Genomic DNA, 20,201 nt, shown 5'->3' with positions numbered 1-20,201 from the left:
AGAACTGGGAGCCTTGTTATGCTGATGGGCGGGATGTAAATTGCAAACAACCACTCCGGAGAAGTGTATGGTGTTTCCTGAAACATCTAAAAAACAAAGCAACAGAGCCTAGGGCACTTCCACTTATGGTCCTATAGCTTAGGGAAATTAAAATCAAAAAGACACAGCCACCCCAAAGTTTGGGACGCCTCCGTTTACAAGAACCTCGTTTACCATACAAGTTCAATATCACAGAAAGTGAAAAATGGATAAAGAACTTGTGGTACTTACGTACAATGCAGTATCACTCAGCAATGAAATCTATGTCATCAGGCCCGTAGCAGCATAATGAGTGGATTCAGGTACGATGATTCTAACTGAAATAAGTCACACAGAAAAAGAAACATCATAAGATATCACTAATACACGGAATGTAAACTTGGCTACACAGGAACTGCATTCCAAAACAGAACAGGGTCTCAAATTTAGAAAACCAACTTATGCTTGCTTAAGGGGAAAGGTGAGTTGGGGTGCTGCATAAAACCAGAGATTGAAATGAGCACAGATAAAGTTCCTTAAGCCAAATATGGAATAGACAAGAGCTACTCCTTGCTCAACGAAATGGACTCAACACCCCGTATTAAACGCCTAAGAATGTACCTGACTAGTAAGTATCTTAAAACCTATGGATTGCTATGTCTCCAAAAGAGAATCAAGCGTGTGTACAGGGGCATAAACGCAGCAGTGATAGGATTGGAGAGGTTCGGTGAGCAAATGAAGACCCTTTGAAGTCATATTGCATGGTACCCATTCCATGGGTCTCAACTCTCCAGGTTTAAGGTATTCTTCCTTCAGCTAAAACATGCATGTGGAACCCAGAGTATGATCAACCATGTGATCGGGAGACGTGTTCAAATATGTCTCAGTTTTCCTCCCCTGGTACTCGGGTGCAACATTCCAGACGCTTTACTAACACTCTCCCGACTTGGAGAGTCAGTCCCTTTAACCTCCTGTTTGGCCCAGTTTGCAATTTCTGCGGAGGATGAACAGGAATAGCGAGAACCAATGAGAGACTAGCTGGAGGTGTCTGGATGGGCAAATTTAACTCTCATTTCCCAACAGGAAGAGGAAATAACCAAAGGCTCAGCGTGCCGTACCGGAACCAGATTAGGGCCTGAAGCCATCCTGCGGTGTTGCGGCCAGCTCAAAAGAAAGCGAGTTGAAGAAAGGAGCTCAGGGGCACTGTAAATCACAAACCTGCAGAGTTATAAATGACAGCTATCGTCCAAAAATAGACTGAAGTAAGGCTGCCAAGAGGACTTGAAAGCGGGGCAGAATTGCAGGAAACCGATTTCAGGAGGTAGACTGGAATTGCATTGAAAGCATAGGAAAAGAGGCAGAACGTCCACAATGATGCACTTGGCCAAAAAGGGCGTATGCGTTTTTTCCTGAATATATTCAGGAAAAAACGCATACGCCCTTTTTGGCCAACCAAGCAAGCTTGCAAAGGAAATCTGCACTACAATGAAGTCTCACTTCCCCCCGGTCAAAAGGGCCATCTGAAAAAAGTGTAAAATCCAGAAAGGCAGGACAGGCCATGGAGAACTGGGAGCCTTGTTATGCTGATGGGCGGGATGTAAATTGCCAACAGACACTCGGGAGAAGTGTATGGTGTTTCCTGAAACATCTAAAAAACAAAGCAACAGAGCCTAGGGCACTGCCACTTATGGTCCTATAGCTTAGGGAAATTAAAATCAAAAAGACACAGCCACCCCAAAGTTTGGGACGCCTCTGTTTACAAGAACCTCGTTTACCGTACAAGTTCAACATCGCAGAAAGTGAAAAATGGATAAAGAAGTTGTGGTATTTACTTACAAAGCAATATCACTCAGCAATGAAATCTATGTCATCAGGCCCTTAGCATCACAATGAGTGGATTCAGGTATGATGATTCTAACTGAAATAAGTCACACAGAAAAAGAAACATCATAAGATATCAGTAATACACGGAATGTAAACTTGGCTACACAGGAACTGAATTACAGAACAGAACAGGGTCTCAAATTTAGAAAACCAACTTATTCTTGCTTAAGGGTAAAGGTGAGTTGGGGTGCTGCATAAAACCAGAGATTGAAATGAGCACAGATAAAGTTCCTTAAGCCAAATATGGAATAGACAAGAGCTACTCCTTGCTCAACGAAATGGACTCAACACCCCATATTAAACGCCTAAGAATGTACCTGACTAGTAAGTATCTTAAAACCTATGGATTGCTATGTCTCCGAAAGAGAATCAAGCATGTGTACAGGGGCATAAACGCAGCAGTGATAGGATTGGAGAGGTTCGGTGAGCAAATGAAGACCCTTTGAAGTCATATTGCATGGTACCCATTCCACGGGTTTCAACTACCCAGGTTTAAGCTATTCTTCCTTCAGCTAAAACATGCATGTGGAACCTAGAGTATGATCAACCATGTGATCGGGAGATGTGTTCAAATATGTCTCAGTTTTCCTCCCCTGGTACTCGGGTGCAACATTCCAGACGCTTTACTAACACTCTCCCCACTTGGAGAGTCAGTCCCTTTAACCTCCTGTTTGGCCCAGTTTGCAATTTCTGCGGAAGATGAACAGGAATAGCGAGAACCAATGAGAGGCTAGCTGGAGGTGTGTGGACGGGCAAATTTAACTCTCATTTCCCACCAGGAAGAGGAATTAACCAAAGGCTCAGCATGCCGGGCCGGAACCAGATTAGGGCCTGAAGCCATCCTGCGGTGTTGCGGACAGGTCACAAGAAAGCGAGTTGAAGAAAGGAGCTCAGGGGCACTGTAATTCACAAACCTGCAGAGTTATAAATGACAGCTATCGTCCAAAAATAGACTGAAGTAAGGCTGCCAAGAGGACTTGAAAGCGGGGCAGAATTGCAGGAAACCGATTTCAGGAGGTAGACTGGAATTGCATTGAAAGCATAGGAAAAGAGGCAGAACGTCCACAATGATGCACTTGGCCAAAAAGGGCGTATGCGTTTTTTCCTGAATATATTCAGGAAAAAACGCATACGCCCTTTTTGGCCAACCAAGCAAGCTTGCAAAGGAAATCTGCATTACAATGAAGTCTCACTTCCCACCGGTCAAAAGGGCCATCTGAAAAAAGTGTAAAATCCAGAAAGGCAGGACAGGCCATAGAGAACTGGGAGCCTTGTTATGCTGATGGGCGGGTTGTAAATTGCCAACAGACACTCGGAAGAAGTGTATGGTGTTTCCTGAAACATCTAAAAAACAAAGCAACAGAGCCTAGGGCACTGCCACTTATGGTCCTATAGCTTAGGGAAATTAAAATCAAAAAGACACAGCCACCCCAAACTTTGGGACGCCTCTGTTTACAAGAACCTCGTTTACAGTATAAGTTCAACATCGCAGAAAGTGAAAAATGGATAAAGAAGTTGTGGTATTTACTTACAAAGCAATATCACTCAGCAATGAAATCTATGTCATCAGGCCCTTAGCATCACAATGAGTGGATTCAGGTGTGATGATTCTAACTGAAATAAGTCACACAGAAAAAGAAACATCATAAGATATCAGTAATACATGGAATGTAAACTTGGCTACACAGGAACTGAATTACAGAACAGAAGAGGGTCTCAAATTTAGAAAACCAACTTATGCTTGCTTAAGGGTAAAGGTGAGTTGGGGTGCTGCATAAAACCAGAGATTGAAATGAGCACAGATAAAGTTCCTTAAGTCAAATATGGAATAGACAAGAGCTACTCCTTGCTCAACGAAATGGACTCAACCCCGCATATTAAACGCCTAAGAATGTACCTGACTAGTAAGTATCTTAAAACCTATGGATTGCTATGTCTCCGAAAGAGAATCAAGCATGTATACAGGGGCATAAACGCAGCAGTGATAGGATTGGAGAGGTTCGGTGAGCAAATGAAGACCCTTTGAAGTCATATTGCATGGTACCCATTACACGGGTCTCAACTCTCCAGGTTTAAGGTATTCTTCCTTCAGCTAAAACATGCATGTGGAACCCAAGTATGATCAACCATGTGAACGGGAGACGTGTTCAAATATGTCTCAGTTTTCCTCCCCTGGTACTCGGGTGCAACATTCCAGACGCTTTACTAACACTCTCCCCACTTGGAGAGTCAGCGCCTTTAACCTCCTGTTTGGCCCAGTTTGCAATTTCTGCGGAAGATGAACAGGAATAGCGAGAACCAATGAGAGGCTAGCTGGAGGTGTCTGGACGGGCAAATTTAACTCTCATTTCCCACCAGGAAGAGGAAATAACCAAAGGCTCAGCGTGCCGTACCGGAACCAGATTAGGGTCTGAAGCCATCCTGCGGTGTTGCGGCCAGCTCAAAAGAAAGCGAGTTGAAGAAAGGAGCTCAGGGGCACTGTAATTCACAAACCTGCAGAGTTATAAATGACAGCTATCGTCCAAAAATACACTGAAGTAAGGCTGCCAAGAGGACTTGAAAGCGGGGCAGAATTGCAGGAAACCGATTTCAGGAGGTAGACTGGAATTGCATTGAAAGCATAGGAAAAGAGGCAGAACGTCCACAATGATGCACTTGGCCAAAAAGGGCGTATGCGTTTTTTCCTGAATATATTCAGGAAAAAACGCATACGCCCTTTTTGGCCAACCAAGCAAGCTTGCAAAGGAAATCTGCACTACAATGAAGTCTCACTTCCCCCCGGTCAAAAGGGCCATCTGAAAAAAGTGTAAAATCCAGAAAGGCAGGACAGGCCATAGAGAACTGGGAGCCTTGTTATGCTGATGGGCGGGATGTAAATTGCCAACAACCACTCAGGAGAAGTGTATGGTGTTTCCTGAAACATCTAAAAAACAAAGCAACAGAACCTAGGGCACTTCCACTTATGGTCCTATAGCTTAGGGAAATTAAAATCAAAAAGACACAGCCACCCCAAAGTTTGGAACGCCTCTGTTTACAAGAACCTCGTTTACAGTACAAGTTCAACATCGCAGAAAGTGAAAAATGGATAAAGAAGTTGTGGTATTTACTTACAAAGCAATATCACTCAGCAATGAAATCTGTGTCATCAGGCCCTTAGCAGCACAATGAGTGGATTCAGGTATGATGATTCTAACTGAAGTAAGTCACACAGAAAAAGAAACATCATAAGATATCAGTAATACACGGAATGTAAACTTGGCTACACAGGAACTGAATTACAGAACAGAACAGGGTCTCAAATTTAGAAAACCAACTTATGCTTGCTTAAGGGTAAAGGTGAGTTGGGGTGCTGCATAAAACCAGAGATTGAAATGAGCACAGATAAAGTTCCTTAAGTCAAATATGGAATAGACAAGAGCTACTCCTTGCTCAACGAAATGGACTCAACACCGCATATTAAACGCCTAAGAATGTACCTGACTAGTAAGTATCTTAAAACCTATGGATTGCTATGTCTCCGAAAGAGAATCAAGCATGTGTACAGGGGCATAAACGCAGCAGTGATAGGATTGGAGAGGTTCGGTGAGCAAATGAAGACCCTTTGAAGTCATATTGCATGGTACCCATTACACGGGTCTCAACTCTCCAGGTTTAAGGTATTCTTCCTTCAGCTAAAACATGCATGTGGAACCCAGGTATGATCAACCATGTGAACGGGAGACGTGTTCAACTATGTCTCAGTTTTCCTCCCCTGGTACTCGGGTGCAACATTCCAGACGCTTTACTAACACTCTCCCCACTTGGAGAGTCAGCGCCTTTAACCTCCTGTTTGGCCCAGTTTGCAATTTCTGCGGAAGATGAATAGGAATAGCGAGAACCAATGAGAGGCTAGCTGGAGGTGTCTGGACGGGCAAATTTAACTCTCATTTCCCACCAGGAAGAGGAAATAACCAAAGGCTCAGCGTGCCGTACCGGAACCAGATTAGGGCCTGAAGCCATCATGCGGTGTTGCGGCCAGCTCAAAAGAAAGCGAGTTGAAGAAAGGAGCTCAGGGGCACTGTAATTCACAAACCTGCAGAGTTATAAATGACAGCTATCGTCCAAAAATAGACTGAAGTAAGGCTGCCAAGAGGACTTGAAAGCGGGGCAGAATTGCAGGAAACCGATTTCAGGAGGTAGACTGGAATTGCATTGAAAGCATAGGAAAAGAGGCAGAACGTCCACAATGATGCACTTGGCCAAAAAGGGCGTATGCGTTTTTTCCTGAATATATTCAGGAAAAAACGCATACGCACTTTTTGGCCAACCAAGCAAGCTTGCAAAGGAAATCTGCACTACAATGAAGTCTCACTTCCCCCCGGTCAAAAGGGCCATCTGAAAAATGTGTAAAATCCAGAAAGGCAGGACAGGCCATGGAGAACTGGGAGCCTTGTTATGCTGATGGGCGGGATGTAAATTGCCAACAACCACTCGGGAGAAGTGTATGGTGTTTCCTGAAACATCTAAAAAACAAAGCAACAGAACCTAGGGCACTTCCACTTATGGTCCTATAGCTTAGGGAAATTAAAATCAAAAAGACACAGCCACCCCAAAGTTTGGAACGGCTCTGTTTACAAGAACCTCGTTTACAGTACAAGTTCAACATCGCAGAAAGTGAAAAATGGATAAAGAAGTTGTGGTATTTACTTACAAAGCAATATCACTCAGCAATGAAATCTGTGTCATCAGGCCCTTAGCAGCACAATGAGTGGATTCAGGTATGATGATTCTAACTGAAGTAAGTCACACAGAAAAAGAAACATCATAAGATATCAGTAATACACGGAATGTAAACTTGGCTACACAGGAACTGAATTACAGAACAGAACAGGGTCTCAAATTTAGAAAACCAACTTATGCTTGCTTAAGGGTAAAGGTGAGTTGGGGTGCTGCATAAAACCAGAGATTGAAATGAGCACAGATAAAGTTCCTTAAGTCAAATATGGAATAGACAAGAGCTACTCCTTGCTCAACGAAATGGACTCAACACCGCATATTAAACGCCTAAGAATGTACCTGACTAGTAAGTATCTTAAAACCTATGGATTGCTATGTCTCCGAAAGAGAATCAAGCATGTGTACAGGGGCATAAACGCAGCAGTGATAGGATTGGAGAGGTTCGGTGAGCAAATGAAGACCCTTTGAAGTCATATTGCATGGTACCCATTCCACGGGTTTCAACTAGCCAGGTTTAAGGTATTCTTCCTTCAGCTAAAACATGCATGTGGAACCTGTAGTATGATCAACCATGTGATCGGGAGACGTGTTCAAATATGTCTCAGTTTTCCTCCCCTGGTACTCGGGTGCAACATTCCAGACGCTTTACTAACACTCTCCCCACTTGGAGAGTCAGCGCCTTTAACCTCCTGTTTGGCCCAGTTTGCAATTTCTGCGGAAGATGAACAGGAATAGCGAGAACCAATGAGAGGCTAGCTGGAGGTGTCTGGACGGGCAAATTTAACTCTCATTTCCCACCAGGAAGAGGAATTAACCAAAGGCTCAGCGTGACGTGCCGGAACCAGATTAGGGCCTGAAGCCATCCTGCGGTGTTGCGGCCAGGTCAAAAGAAAGCGAGTTGAAGAAAGGAGCTCAGGGGCACTGTAATTCACAAACCTGCAGAGTTATAAATGACAGCTATCGTCCAAAAATAGACTGAAGTAAGGCTGCCAAGAGGACTTGAAAGCGGGGCAGAATTGCAGGAAACCGATTTCAGGAGGTAGACTGGAATTGCATTGAAAGCATAGGAAAAGAGGCAGAACGTCCACAATGATGCACTTGGCCAAAAAGGGCGTATGCGTTTTTTCCTGAATATATTCAGGAAAAAACGCATACGCCCTTTTTGGCCAACCAAGCAAGCTTGCAAAGGAAATCTGCACTACAACGAAGTCTCACTTCCCCCCGGTCAAAAGGGCCATCTGAAAAAAGTGTAAAATCCAGAAAGGCAGGACAGGCCATGGAGAACTGGGAGCCTTGTTATGCTGATGGGCGGGATGTAAATTGCCAACAGACACTCCGGAGAAGTGTATGGTGTTTCCTGAAACATCTAAAAAACAAAGCAACAGAGCCTAGGGCACTGCCACTTATGGTCCTATAGCTTAGGGAAATTAAAATCAAAAAGACACAGCCACCCCAAAGTTTGGGACGCCTCTGTTTACAAGAACCTCGTTTACAGTACAAGTTCAACATCGCAGAAAGTGAAAAATGGATAAAGAACTTGTGGTACTTACGTACAATGCAGTATCACTCAGCAATGAAATCTATGTCATCAGGCCCGTAGCACCATAATGAGTGGATTCAGGTACGATGATTCTAACTGAAATAAGTCACACAGAAAAAGAAACATCATAAGATATCACTTATACACGGAATGTAAACTTGGCTACACAGGAACTGAATTCCAAAACAGAACAGGGTCTCAAATTTAGAAAACCAACTTATGCTTGCTTAAGGGGAAAGGTGAGTTGGGGTGCTGCATAAAACCAGAGATTGAAATGAGCACAGATAAAGTTCCTTAAGCCAAATATGGAATAGACAAGAGCTACTCCTTGCTCAACGAAATGGACTCAACACCCCATATTAAACGCCTAAGAATGTACCTGACTAGTAAGTATCTTAAAACCTATGAATTGCTATGTCTCCAAAAGAGAATCAAGCGTGTGTACAGGGGCATAAACGCAGCAGTGATAGGATTGGAGAGGTTCGGTGTGCAAATGAAGACCCTTTGAAGTCATATTGCATGGTACCCATTCCACGGGTTTCAACTACCCAGGTTTAAGGTATTCTTCCTTCAGCTAAAACATGCATGTGGAACCTAGAGTATGATCAACCATGTGATCGGGAGACGTGTTCAAATATGTCTCAGTTTTCCTCCCCTGGTACTCGGGTGCAACATTCCAGACGCTTTACTAACACTCTCCCCACTTGGAGAGTCAGTCCCTTTAACCTCCTGTTTGGCCCAGTTTGCAATTTCTGCGGAAGATGAACAGGAATAGCGAGAACCAATGAGAGGCTAGCTGGAGGTGTCTGGACGGGCAAATTTAACTCTCATTTCCCACCAGGAAGAGGAATTAACCAAAGGCTCAGCATGCCGGCCCAGAACCAGATTAGGGCCTGAAGCCATCCTGCGGTGTTGCGGCCAGGTCACAAGAAAGCGAGTTGAAGAAAGGAGCTCAGGGGCACTGTAATTCACAAACCTGCAGAGTTATAAATGACAGCTATCGTCCAAAAATAGACTGAAGTAAGGCTGCCAAGAGGACTTGAAAGCGGGGCAGAATTGCAGGAAACCGATTTCAGGAGGTAGACTGGAATTGCATTGAAAGCATAGGAAAAGAGGCAGAACGTCCACAATGATGCACTTGGCCAAAAAGGGCGTATGCGTTTTTTCCTGAATATATTTTCCTGAATATATTCAGGAAAAAACGCATACGCCCTTTTTGGCCAACCAAGCAAGCTTGCAAAGGAAATCTGCACTACAATGAAGTCTCACTTCCCCCCGGTCAAAAGGGCCATCTGAAAAAAGTGTAAAATCCAGAAAGGCAACAGGCCATTGAGAACTGGGAGCCTTGTTATGCTGAAGGGCGGGATGTAAATTGCCAACAGACACTTGGGAGAAGTGTATGGTGTTTCCTGAAACATCTAAAAAACAAAGCAACAGAGCCTAGGGCACTTCCACTTATGGTCCTATAGCTTAGGGAAATTAAAATCAACAAGACACAGCTCCCCGAAGTTTGGAACGGCTCTGTTTACAAGAACCTCGTTTACAGTACAAGTTCAACATCACAGAAAGTGAAAAATGGATAAAGAAGTTGTGGTATTCACTTACAAAGCAAAATCACTCAGCAATGAAATCTATGTCATCAGGCCCTTAGCAGCACAATGAGTGGATTCAGGTATGATGATTCTAACTGAAATAAGTCACACAGAAAAAGAAACATCATCAGATATCAGTAATACATGGAATGGAAACTTGGCGACACAGGAACTGAATTACAGAACAGAACAGGGTCTCAAATTTAGAAAGACAACTTATGCATGCTTAAGGGTAAAGGTGAGTTGGGGTGCTGCATAAAACCAGAGATTGAAATGAGCACAGATAAAGTTCCTTAAGCCAAATATGGAATAGACAAGAGCTACTCCTTGCTCAACGAAATGGACTCAACACCGCATATTAAACGCTTAAGAATGTACCTGACTTGTAAGTATCTTAAAACCTATGGATTGCTATGTCTCCAAAAGAGAATCAAGCATGTGTACAGGGGCATAAACGCAGCAGTGATAGGATTGGAGAGGTTCGGTGAGCAAATGAAGACCCTTTGAAGTCATATTGCATGGTACCCATTCCACGGGTTTCAACTACCCAGGTTTAAGGTATTCTTCCTTCAGCTAAAACATGCATGTGGAACCTAGAGTATGATCAACCATGTGATCGGGAGACGTGTTCAAATATGTCTCAGTTTTCCTCCCCTGGTACTCGGGTGCAACATTCCAGACGCTTTACTAACACTCTCCCCACTTGGAGAGTCAGTCCCTTTAACCTCCTGTTTGGCCCAGTTTGCAATTTCTGCGGAAGATGAACAGGAATAGCGAGAACCAATGAGAGGCTAGCTGGAGGTGTCTGGACGGGCAAATTTAACTCTCATTTCCCACCAGGAAGAGGAATTAACCAAAGGCTCAGCATGCCGGGCCGGAACCAGATTAGGGCCTGAAGCCATCCTGCGGTGTTGCGGACAGGTCACAAGAAAGCGAGTTGAAGAAAGGAGCTCAGGGGCACTGTAATTCACAAACCTGCAGAGTTATAAATGACAGCTATCGTCCAAAAATAGACTGAAGTAAGGCTGCCAAGAGGACTTGAAAGCGGGGCAGAATTGCAGGAAACCGATTTCAGGAGGTAGACTGGAATTGCATTGAAAGCATAGGAAAAGAGGCAGAACGTCCACAATGATGCACTTGGCCAAAAAGGGCGTATGCGTTTTTTCCTGAATATATTCAGGAAAAAACGCATACGCCCTTTTTGGCCAACCAAGCAAGCTTGCAAAGGAAATCTGCACTACAATGAAGTCTCACTTCCCCCCGGTCAAAAGGGCCATCTGAAAAAAGTGTAAAATCCAGAAAGGCAGGACAGGCCATGGAGAACTGGGAGCCTTGTTATGCTGATGGGCGGGATGTAAATTGCCAACAGACACTCGGGAGAAGTGTATGGTGTTTCCTGAAACATCTAAAAAACAAAGCAACAGAGCCTAGGGCACTGCCACTTATGGTCCTATAGCTTAGGGAAATTAAAATCAAAAAGACACAGCCACCCCAAAGTTTGGGACGCCTCTGTTTACAAGAACCTCGTTTACAGTACAAGTTCAACATCGCAGAAAGTGAAAAATGGATAAAGACGTTGTGGTATTTACTTACAAAGCAATATCACTCAGCAATGAAATCTATGTCATCAGGCCCTTAGCATCACAATGAGTGGATTCAGGTATGATGATTCTAACTGAAATAAGTCACACAGAAAAAGAAACATCATAAGATATCAGTAATACACGGAATGTAAACTTGGCTACACAGGAACTGAATTACAGAACAGAACAGGGTCTCAAATTTAGAAAACCAACTTATGCTTGCTTAAGGGTAAAGGTGAGTTGGGGTGCTGCATAAAACCAGAGATTGAAATGAGCACAGATAAAGTTCCTTAAGTCAAATATGGAATAGACAAGAGCTACTCCTTGCTCAACGAAATGGACTCAACACCGCATATTAAACGCCTAAGAATGTACCTGACTAGTAAGTATCTTAAAACCTATGGATTGCTATGTCTCTGAAAGAGAATCAAGCATGTGTACAGGGGCATAAATTCAGCAGTGATAGGATGGGAGAGGTTCGGTGAGCAAATGAAGACCCTTTGAAGTCATATTGCATGGTACCCATTCCACGGGTCTCAACTCTCCAGGTTTAAGGTATTCTTCCTTCAGCTAAAACATGCATGTGGAACCTAGAGTATGATCAACCATGTGATCGGGAGACATGTTCAAATATTTCTCAGTTTTCCTCCCCTGGTACTCGGGTGCAACATTCCAGACGCTTTACTAACACTATCCCCACTTGGAGAGTCAGCCCCTTTAACCTCCTGTTTGGCCCAGTTTGCAATTTCTGCGGAAGATGAACAGGAATAGCGAGAACCAATGAGAGGCTAGCTGGAGGTGTCTGGACGGGCAAATTTAACTCTCATTTCCCACCAGGAAGAGGAATTAACCAAAGGCTCAGCATGCCGGGCCGGAACCAGATTAGGGCCTGAAGCCATCCTGCGGTGTTGCGGCCAGCTCAAAAGAAAGCGAGTTGAAGAAAGGAGCTCAGGGGCACTGTAATTCACAAACCTGCAGAGTTATAAATGACAGCTATCGTCCAAAAATAGACTGAAGTAAGGCTGCCAAGAGGACTTGAAAGCGGGGCAGAATTGCAGGAAACCGATTTCAGGAGGTAGACTGGAATTGCATTGAAAGCATAGGAAAAGAGGCAGAACGTCCACAATGATGCACTTGGCCAAAAAGGGCGTATGCGTTTTTTCCTGAATATATTCAGGAAAAAACGCATACGCCCTTTTTGGCCAACCAAGCAAGCTTGCAAAGGAAATCTGCACTACAATGAAGTCTCACTTCCCCCCGGTCAAAAGGGCCATCTGAAAAAAGTGTAAAATCCAGAAAGGCAGGACAGGCCATGGAGAACTGGGAGCCTTGTTATGCTGATGGGCGGGATGTAAATTGCCAACAACCACTCGGGAGAAGTGTATGGTGTTTCCTGAAACATCTAAAAAACAAAGCAACAGAACCTAGGGCACTTCCACTTATGGTCCTATAGCTTAGGGAAATTAAAATCAAAAAGACAAAGCCACCCCAAAGTTTGGAACGGCTCTGTTTACAAGAACCTCGTTTACAGTACAAGTTCAACATCGCAGAAAGTGAAAAATGGATAAAGAACTTGTGGTACTTACGTACAATGCAGTATCACTCAGCAATGAAATCTATGTCATCAGGCCCGTAGCACCATAATGAGTGGATTCAGGTACGATGATTCTAACTGAAATAAGTCACACAGAAAAAGAAACATCATAAGATATCACTAATACACGGAATGTAAACTTGGCTACACAGGAACTGAATTCCAAAACAGAACAGGGTCTCAAATTTAGAAAACCAACTTATGCTTGCTTAAGGGGAAAGGTGAGTTGGGGTGCTGCATAAAACCAGAGATTGAAATGAGCACAGATAAAGTACCTTAAGCCAAATATGGAATAGACAAGAGCTACTCCTTGCTCAACGAAATGGACTCAACACCCCATATTAAACGCCTAAGAATGTACCTGACTAGTAAGTATCTTAAAACCTATGAATTGCTATGTCTCCAAAAGAGAATCAAGCATGTGTACAGGGGCATAAACGCAGCAGTGATAGGATTGGAGAGGTTCGGTGAGCAAATGAAGACCCTTTGAAGTCATATTGCATGGTACCCATTCCACGGGTTTCAACTACCCAGGTTTAAGGTATTCTTCCTTCAGCTAAAACATGCATGTGGAACCTAGAGTATGATCAACCATGTGATCGGGAGACGTGTTCAAATATGTCTCAGTTTTCCTCCCCTGGTACTCGGGTGCAACATTCCAGACGCTTTACTAACACTCTCCCCACTTGGAGAGTCAGTCCCTTTAACCTCCTGTTTGGCCCAGTTTGCAATTTCTGCGGAAGATGAACAGGAATAGCGAGAACCAAAGAGAGGCTAGCTGGAGGTGTCTGGACGGGCAAATTTAACTCTCATTTCCCACCAGGAAGAGGAATTAACCAAAGGCTCAGCATGCCGGGCCGGAACCAGATTAGGGCCTGAAGCCATCCTGCGGTGTTGCGGCCAGGTCACAAGAAAGCGAGTTGAAGAAAGGAGCTCAGGGGCACTGTAATTCACAAACCTGCAGAGTTATAAATGACAGCTATCGTCCAAAAATAGACTGAAGTAAGGCTGCCAAGAGGACTTGAAAGCGGGGCAGAATTGCAGGAAACCGATTTCAGGAGGTAGACTGGAATTGCATTGAAAGCATAGGAAAAGAGGCAGAACGTCCACAATGATGCACTTGGCCAAAAAGGGCGTATGCGTTTTTTCCTGAATATATTCAGGAAAAAACGCATACGCCCTTTTTGGCCAACCAAGCAAGCTTGCAAAGGAAATCTGCACTACAATGAAGTCTCACTTCCCCCGGTCAAAAGGGCCATCTGAAAAACGTGTAAAATCCAGAAAGGCAGGACAGGCCATGGAGAACTGGGAGCCTTGTTATGCTGATGGGCGGGATGTAAATTGCCTACAACCACTCGGGAGAAGTGTATGGTGTTTCCTGAAACATCTAAAAAACAAAGCAACAGAACCTAGGGCACTTCCACTCTTGGTCCTATAGCTTAGGGAAATTAAAATCAAAAAGACACAGCCACCCCAAAGTTTGGAACGGCTCTGTTTACAAGAACCTCGTTTACAGTACAAGTTCAACATCGCAGAAAGTGAAAAATGGATAAAGACGTTGTGGTATTTACTTACAAAGCAATATCACTCAGCAATGAAATCTGTGTCATCAGGCCCTTAGCAGCACAATGAGTGGATTCAGGTATGATGATTCTAACTGAAATAAGTCACACAGAAAAAGAAACATCATAAGATATCAGTAATACACGGAATGTAAACTTGGCTACACAGGAACTGAATTACAGAACAGAACAGGGTCTCAAATTTAGAAAACCAACGTATTCTTGCTTAAGGGTAAAGGTTAGTTGGGGTGCTGCATAAAACCAGAGATTGAAATGAGCACAGATAAAGTTCCTTAAGCCAAATACGGAATAGACAAGAGCTACTCCTTGCTCAACGAAATGGACTCAACACCCCATATTAAACGCCTAAGAATGTACCTGACTAGTAAGTATCTTAAAACCTATGGATTGCTATGTCTCCGAAAGAGAATCAAGCATGTGTACAGGGGCATAAACACAGCAGTGATAGGATTGGAGAGGTTCGGTGAGCAGATGAAGACCCTTTGAAGTCATATTGCATGGTACCCATTCCACGGGTTTCAACTACCCAGGTTTAAGGTATTCTTCCTTCAGCTAAAACATGCATGTGGAACCTAGAGTATGATCAACCATGTGATCGGGAGACGTGTTCAAATATGTCTCAGTTTTCCTCCCCTGGTACTCGGGTGCAACATTCCAGACGCTTTACTAACACTCTCCCCACTTGGAGAGTCAGTCCCTTTAACCTCCTGTTTGGCCCAGTTTGCAATTTCTGCGGAAGATGAACAGGAATAGCGAGAACCAATGAGAGGCTAGCTGGAGGTGTCTGGACGGGCAAATTTAACTCTCATTTCCCACCAGGAAGAGGAATTAACCAAAGGCTCAGCATGCCGGCCCAGAACCAGATTAGGGCCTGAAGCCATCCTGCGGTGTTGCGGCCAGGTCACAAGAAAGCGAGTTGAAGAAAGGAGCTCAGGGGCACTGTAATTCACAAACCTGCAGAGTTATAAATGACAGCTATCGTCCAAAAATAGACTGAAGTAAGGCTGCCAAGAGGACTTGAAAGCGGGGCAGAATTGCAGGAAACCGATTTCAGGAGGTAGACTGGAATTGCATTGAAAGCATAGGAAAAGAGGCAGAACGTCCACAATGATGCACTTGGCCAAAAAGGGCGTATGCGTTTTTTCCTGAATATATTCAGGAAAAAACGCATACGCCCTTTTTGGCCAACCAAGCAAGCTTGCAAAGGAAATCTGCACTACAATGAAGTCTCACTTCCCCCCGGTCAAAAGGGCCATCTGAAAAAAGTGTAAAATCCAGAAAGGCAACAGGCCATTGAGAACTGGGAGCCTTGTTATGCTGAAGGGCGGGATGTAAATTGCCAACAGACACTTGGGAGAAGTGTATGGTGTTTCCTGAAACATCTAAAAAACAAAGCAACAGAGCCTAGGGCACTTCCACTTATGGTCCTATAGCTTAGGGAAATTAAAATCAACAAGACACAGCTCCCCGAAGTTTGGAACGGCTCTGTTTACAAGAACCTCGTTTACAGTACAAGTTCAACATCGCAGAAAGTGAAAAATGGATAAAGAAGTTGTGGTATTCACTTACAAAGCAATATCACTCAGCAATGAAATCTATGTCATCAGGCCCTTAGCAGCACAATGAGTGGATTCAGGTATGATGATTCTAACTGAAATAAGTCACACAGAAAAAGAAACATCATCAGATATCAGTAATACATGGAATGGAAACTTGGCGACACAGGAACTGAATTACAGAACAGAACAGGGTCTCAAATTTAGAAAGACAACTTATGCTTGCTTAAGGGTAAAGGTGAGTTGGGGTGCTGCATAAAACCAGAGATTGAAATGAGCACAGATAAAGTTCCTTAAGCCAAATATGGAATAGACAAGAGCTACTCCTTGCTCAACGAAATGGACTCAACACCGCATATTAAACGCTTAAGAATGTACCTGACTTGTAAGTATCTTAAAACCTATGGATTGCTATGTCTCCAAAAGAGAATCAAGCATGTGTACAGGGGCATAAACGCAGCAGTGATAGGATTGGAGAGGTTCGGTGAGCAAATGAAGACCCTTTGAAGTCATATTGCATGGTACCCATTCCACGGGTTTCAACTACCCAGGTTTAAGGTATTCTTCCTTCAGCTAAAACATGCATGTGGAACCTAGAGTATGATCAACCATGTGATCGGGAGACGTGTTCAAATATGTCTCAGTTTTCCTCCCCTGGTACTCGGGTGCAACATTCCAGACGCTTTACTAACACTCTCCCCACTTGGAGAGTCAGTCCCTTTAACCTCCTGTTTGGCCCAGTTTGCAATTTCTGCGGAAGATGAACAGGAATAGCGAGAACCAATGAGAGGCTAGCTGGAGGTGTCTGGACGGGCAAATTTAACTCTCATTTCCCACCAGGAAGAGGAATTAACCAAAGGCTCAGCATGCCGGGCCGGAACCAGATTAGGGCCTGAAGCCATCCTGCGGTGTTGCGGCCAGGTCACAAGAAAGCGAGTTGAAGAAAGGAGCTCAGGGGCACTGTAATTCACAAACCTGCAGAGTTATAAATGACAGCTATCGTCCAAAAATAGACTGAAGTAAGGCTGCCAAGAGGACTTGAAAGCGGGGCAGAATTGCAGGAAACCGATTTCAGGAGGTAGACTGGAATTGCATTGAAAGCATAGGAAAAGAGGCAGAACGTCCACAATGATGCACTTGGCCAAAAAGGGCGTATGCGTTTTTTCCTGAATATATTCAGGAAAAAACGCATACGCCCTTTTTGGCCAACCAAGCAAGCTTGCAAAGGAAATCTGCACTACAATGAAGTCTCACTTCCCCCCGGTCAAAAGGGCCATCTGAAAAAAGTGTAAAATCCAGAAAGGCAGGACAGGCCATGGAGAACTGGGAGCCTTGTTATGCTGATGGGCGGGATGTAAATTGCCAACAACCACTCGGGAGAAGTGTATGGTGTTTCCTGAAACATCTAAAAAACAAAGCAACAGAGCCTAGGGCACTGCCACTTATGGTCCTATAGCTTAGGGAAATTAAAATCAAAAAGACACAGCCACCCCAAAGTTTGGGACGCCTCTGTTTACAAGAACCTCGTTTACAGTACAAGTTCAACATCGCAGAAAGTGAAAAATGGATAAAGACGTTGTGGTATTTACTTACAAAGCAATATCACTCAGCAATGAAATCTATGTCATCAGGCCCTTAGCATCACAATGAGTGGATTCAGGTATGATGATTCTAACTGAAATAAGTCACACAGAAAAAGAAACATCATAAGATATCAGTAATACACGGAATGTAAACTTGGCTACACAGGAACTGAATTACAGAACAGAACAGGGTCTCAAATTTAGAAAACCAACTTATGCTTGCTTAAGGGTAAAGGTGAGTTGGGGTGCTGCATAAAACCAGAGATTGAAATGAGCACAGATAAAGTTCCTTAAGTCAAATATGGAATAGACAAGAGCTACTCCTTGCTCAACGAAATGGACTCAACACCCCATATTAAACGCCTAAGAATGTACCTGACTAGTAAGTATCTTAAAACCTATGGATTGCTATGTCTCCGAAAGAGAATCAAGCATGTGTACAGGGGCATAAATGCAGCAGTGATAGGATGGGAGAGGTTCGGTGAGCAAATGAAGACCCTTTGAAGTCATATTGCATGGTACCCATTACACGGGTCTCAACTCTCCAGGTTTAAGGTATTCTTCCTTCAGCTAAAACATGCATGTGGAACCTAGAGTATGATCAACCATGTGATCGGGAGACATGTTCAAATATTTCTCAGTTTTCCTCCCCTGGTACTCGGGTGCAACATTCCAGACGCTTTACTAACACTCTCCCCACTTGGAGAGTCAGCCCCTTTAACCTCCTGTTTGGCCCAGTTTGCAATTTCTGCGGAAGATGAACAGGAATAGCGAGAACCAATGAGAGGCTAGCTGGAGGTGTCTGGACGGGCAAATTTAACTCTCATTTCCCACCAGGAAGAGGAAATAACCAAAGGATCAGCGTGCCGTGCCGGAATCAGATTAGGGCCTGAAGCCATCCTGCGGTGTTGCGGCCAGGTCACAAGAAAGCGAGTTGAAGAAAGGAGCTCAGGGGCACTGTAATTCACAAACCTGCAGAGTTATAAATGACAGCTATCGTCCAAAAATAGACTGAAGTAAGGCTGCCAAGAGGACTTGAAAGCGGGGCAGAATTGCAGGAAACCGATTTCAGGAGGTAGACTGGAATTGCATTGAAAGCATAGGAAAAGAGGCAGAACGTCCACAATGATGCACTTGGCCAAAAAGGGCGTATGCGTTTTTTCCTGAATATATTCAGGAAAAAACCATACGCCCTTTTTGGCCAACCAAGCAAGCTTGCAAAGGAAATCTGCATTACAATGAAGTCTCACTTCACCCCGGTCAAAAGGGCCATCTGAAAAAAGTGTAAAATCCAGAAAGGTAACAGGCCATGGAGAACAGGGAGCCTTGTTATGCTGATGGGCGGGATGTAAATTGCCAACAACCACTCGGGAGAAGTGTATGGTGTTTCCTGAAACATCTAAAAAACAAACCAACAGAACGTAGGGCACTTCCACTTATGGTCCTATAGCTTAGGGAAATTAAAATCAAAAAGACACAGCCACCCCAAAGTTTGGGACGCCTCTGTTTACAAGAACCTCGTTTACAGTACAAGTTCAACATCGCAGAAAGTGAAAAATGGATAAAGAAGTTGTGGTATTTACTTACAAAGCAATATCACTCAGCAATGAAATCTGTGTCATCAGGCCCTCAGCAGCACAATGAGTGGATTCAGGTACGATGATTCTAACTGAAATAAGTCACACAGAAAAAGAAACATCATAAGATATCAGTAATACACGGAATGTAAACTTGGCTACACAGGAACTGAATTACAGAACAGAACAGGGTCTCAAATTTAGAAAACCAACTTATGCTTGCTTAAGGGTAAAGGTGAGTTGGGGTGCTGCATAAAACCAGAGATTGAAATGAGCACAGATAAAGTTCCTTAAGCCAAATATGGAATAGACAAGAGCTACTCCTTGCTCAACGAAATGGACTCAACACCGCATATTAAACGCCTAAGAATGTACCTGACTAGTAAGTATCTTAAAACCTATGGATTGCTATGTCTCCGAAAGAGAATCAAGCATGTGTACAGGGACATAAACGCAGCAGTGATAGGATTGGAGAGGTTCGGTGAGCAAATGAAGACCCTTTGAAGTCATATTGCATGGTACCCATTCCACGGGTTTCAACTACCCAGGTTTAAGGTATTCTTCCTTCAGCTAAAACATGCATGTGGAACCTAGAGTATGATCAACCATGTGATCGGGAGACGTGTTCAAATATGTCTCAGTTTTCCTCCCCTGGTACTCGGGTGCAACATTCCAGACGCTTTACTAACACTCTCCCCACTTGGAGAGTCAGTCCCCTTAACCTACTGTTTGGCCCAGTTTGCAATTTCTGCGGAAGATGAACAGGAATAGCGAGAACCAATGAGAGACTAGCTGGAGGTGTCTGGACGGGCAAATTTAACTCTCATTTCCCAACAGGAAGAGGAAATAACCAAAGGCTCAGCGTGCCGTTCCGGAACCAGATTAGGGACTGAAGCCATCCTGCGGTGTTGCGGCCAGCTCAAAAGAAACCGAGTTGAAGAAAGGAGCTCAGGGGCACTGTAATTCACAAACCTG

At 43.9% G+C, this 20,201-nt stretch overlaps 1 long non-coding RNA gene across 50 annotated transcripts in view; it reads right to left on the bottom strand.

Annotated features, from left to right (window-relative positions):
- LOC307185334 overlaps positions 1–20,201 on the bottom strand; it is a 3,778,167-nt gene that overhangs the window by 341,300 nt on the left and 3,416,666 nt on the right. Inside the window, exon 16 of one of the 50 annotated variants that reach the window (XR_013827981.1) lies at positions 9,760–9,841. The exons of the other annotated variants lie outside the window; for them this stretch is intronic. This is a non-coding gene — a long non-coding RNA (uncharacterized lncRNA). The remainder of the gene's footprint in view (positions 1–9,759; positions 9,842–20,201) is intronic. 50 annotated transcript variants of the gene reach the window in all.

The sequence above is a fragment of the Stenella coeruleoalba genome, assembly GCF_951394435.1.
Source record: "Stenella coeruleoalba genome assembly, chromosome: 4".
NCBI classification, from domain to species: Eukaryota; Metazoa; Chordata; class Mammalia; order Artiodactyla; family Delphinidae; genus Stenella; species Stenella coeruleoalba.
Note: the sequence above shows the minus strand (reverse complement) of the source record. Positions and strands in the feature narration are given on the sequence as shown.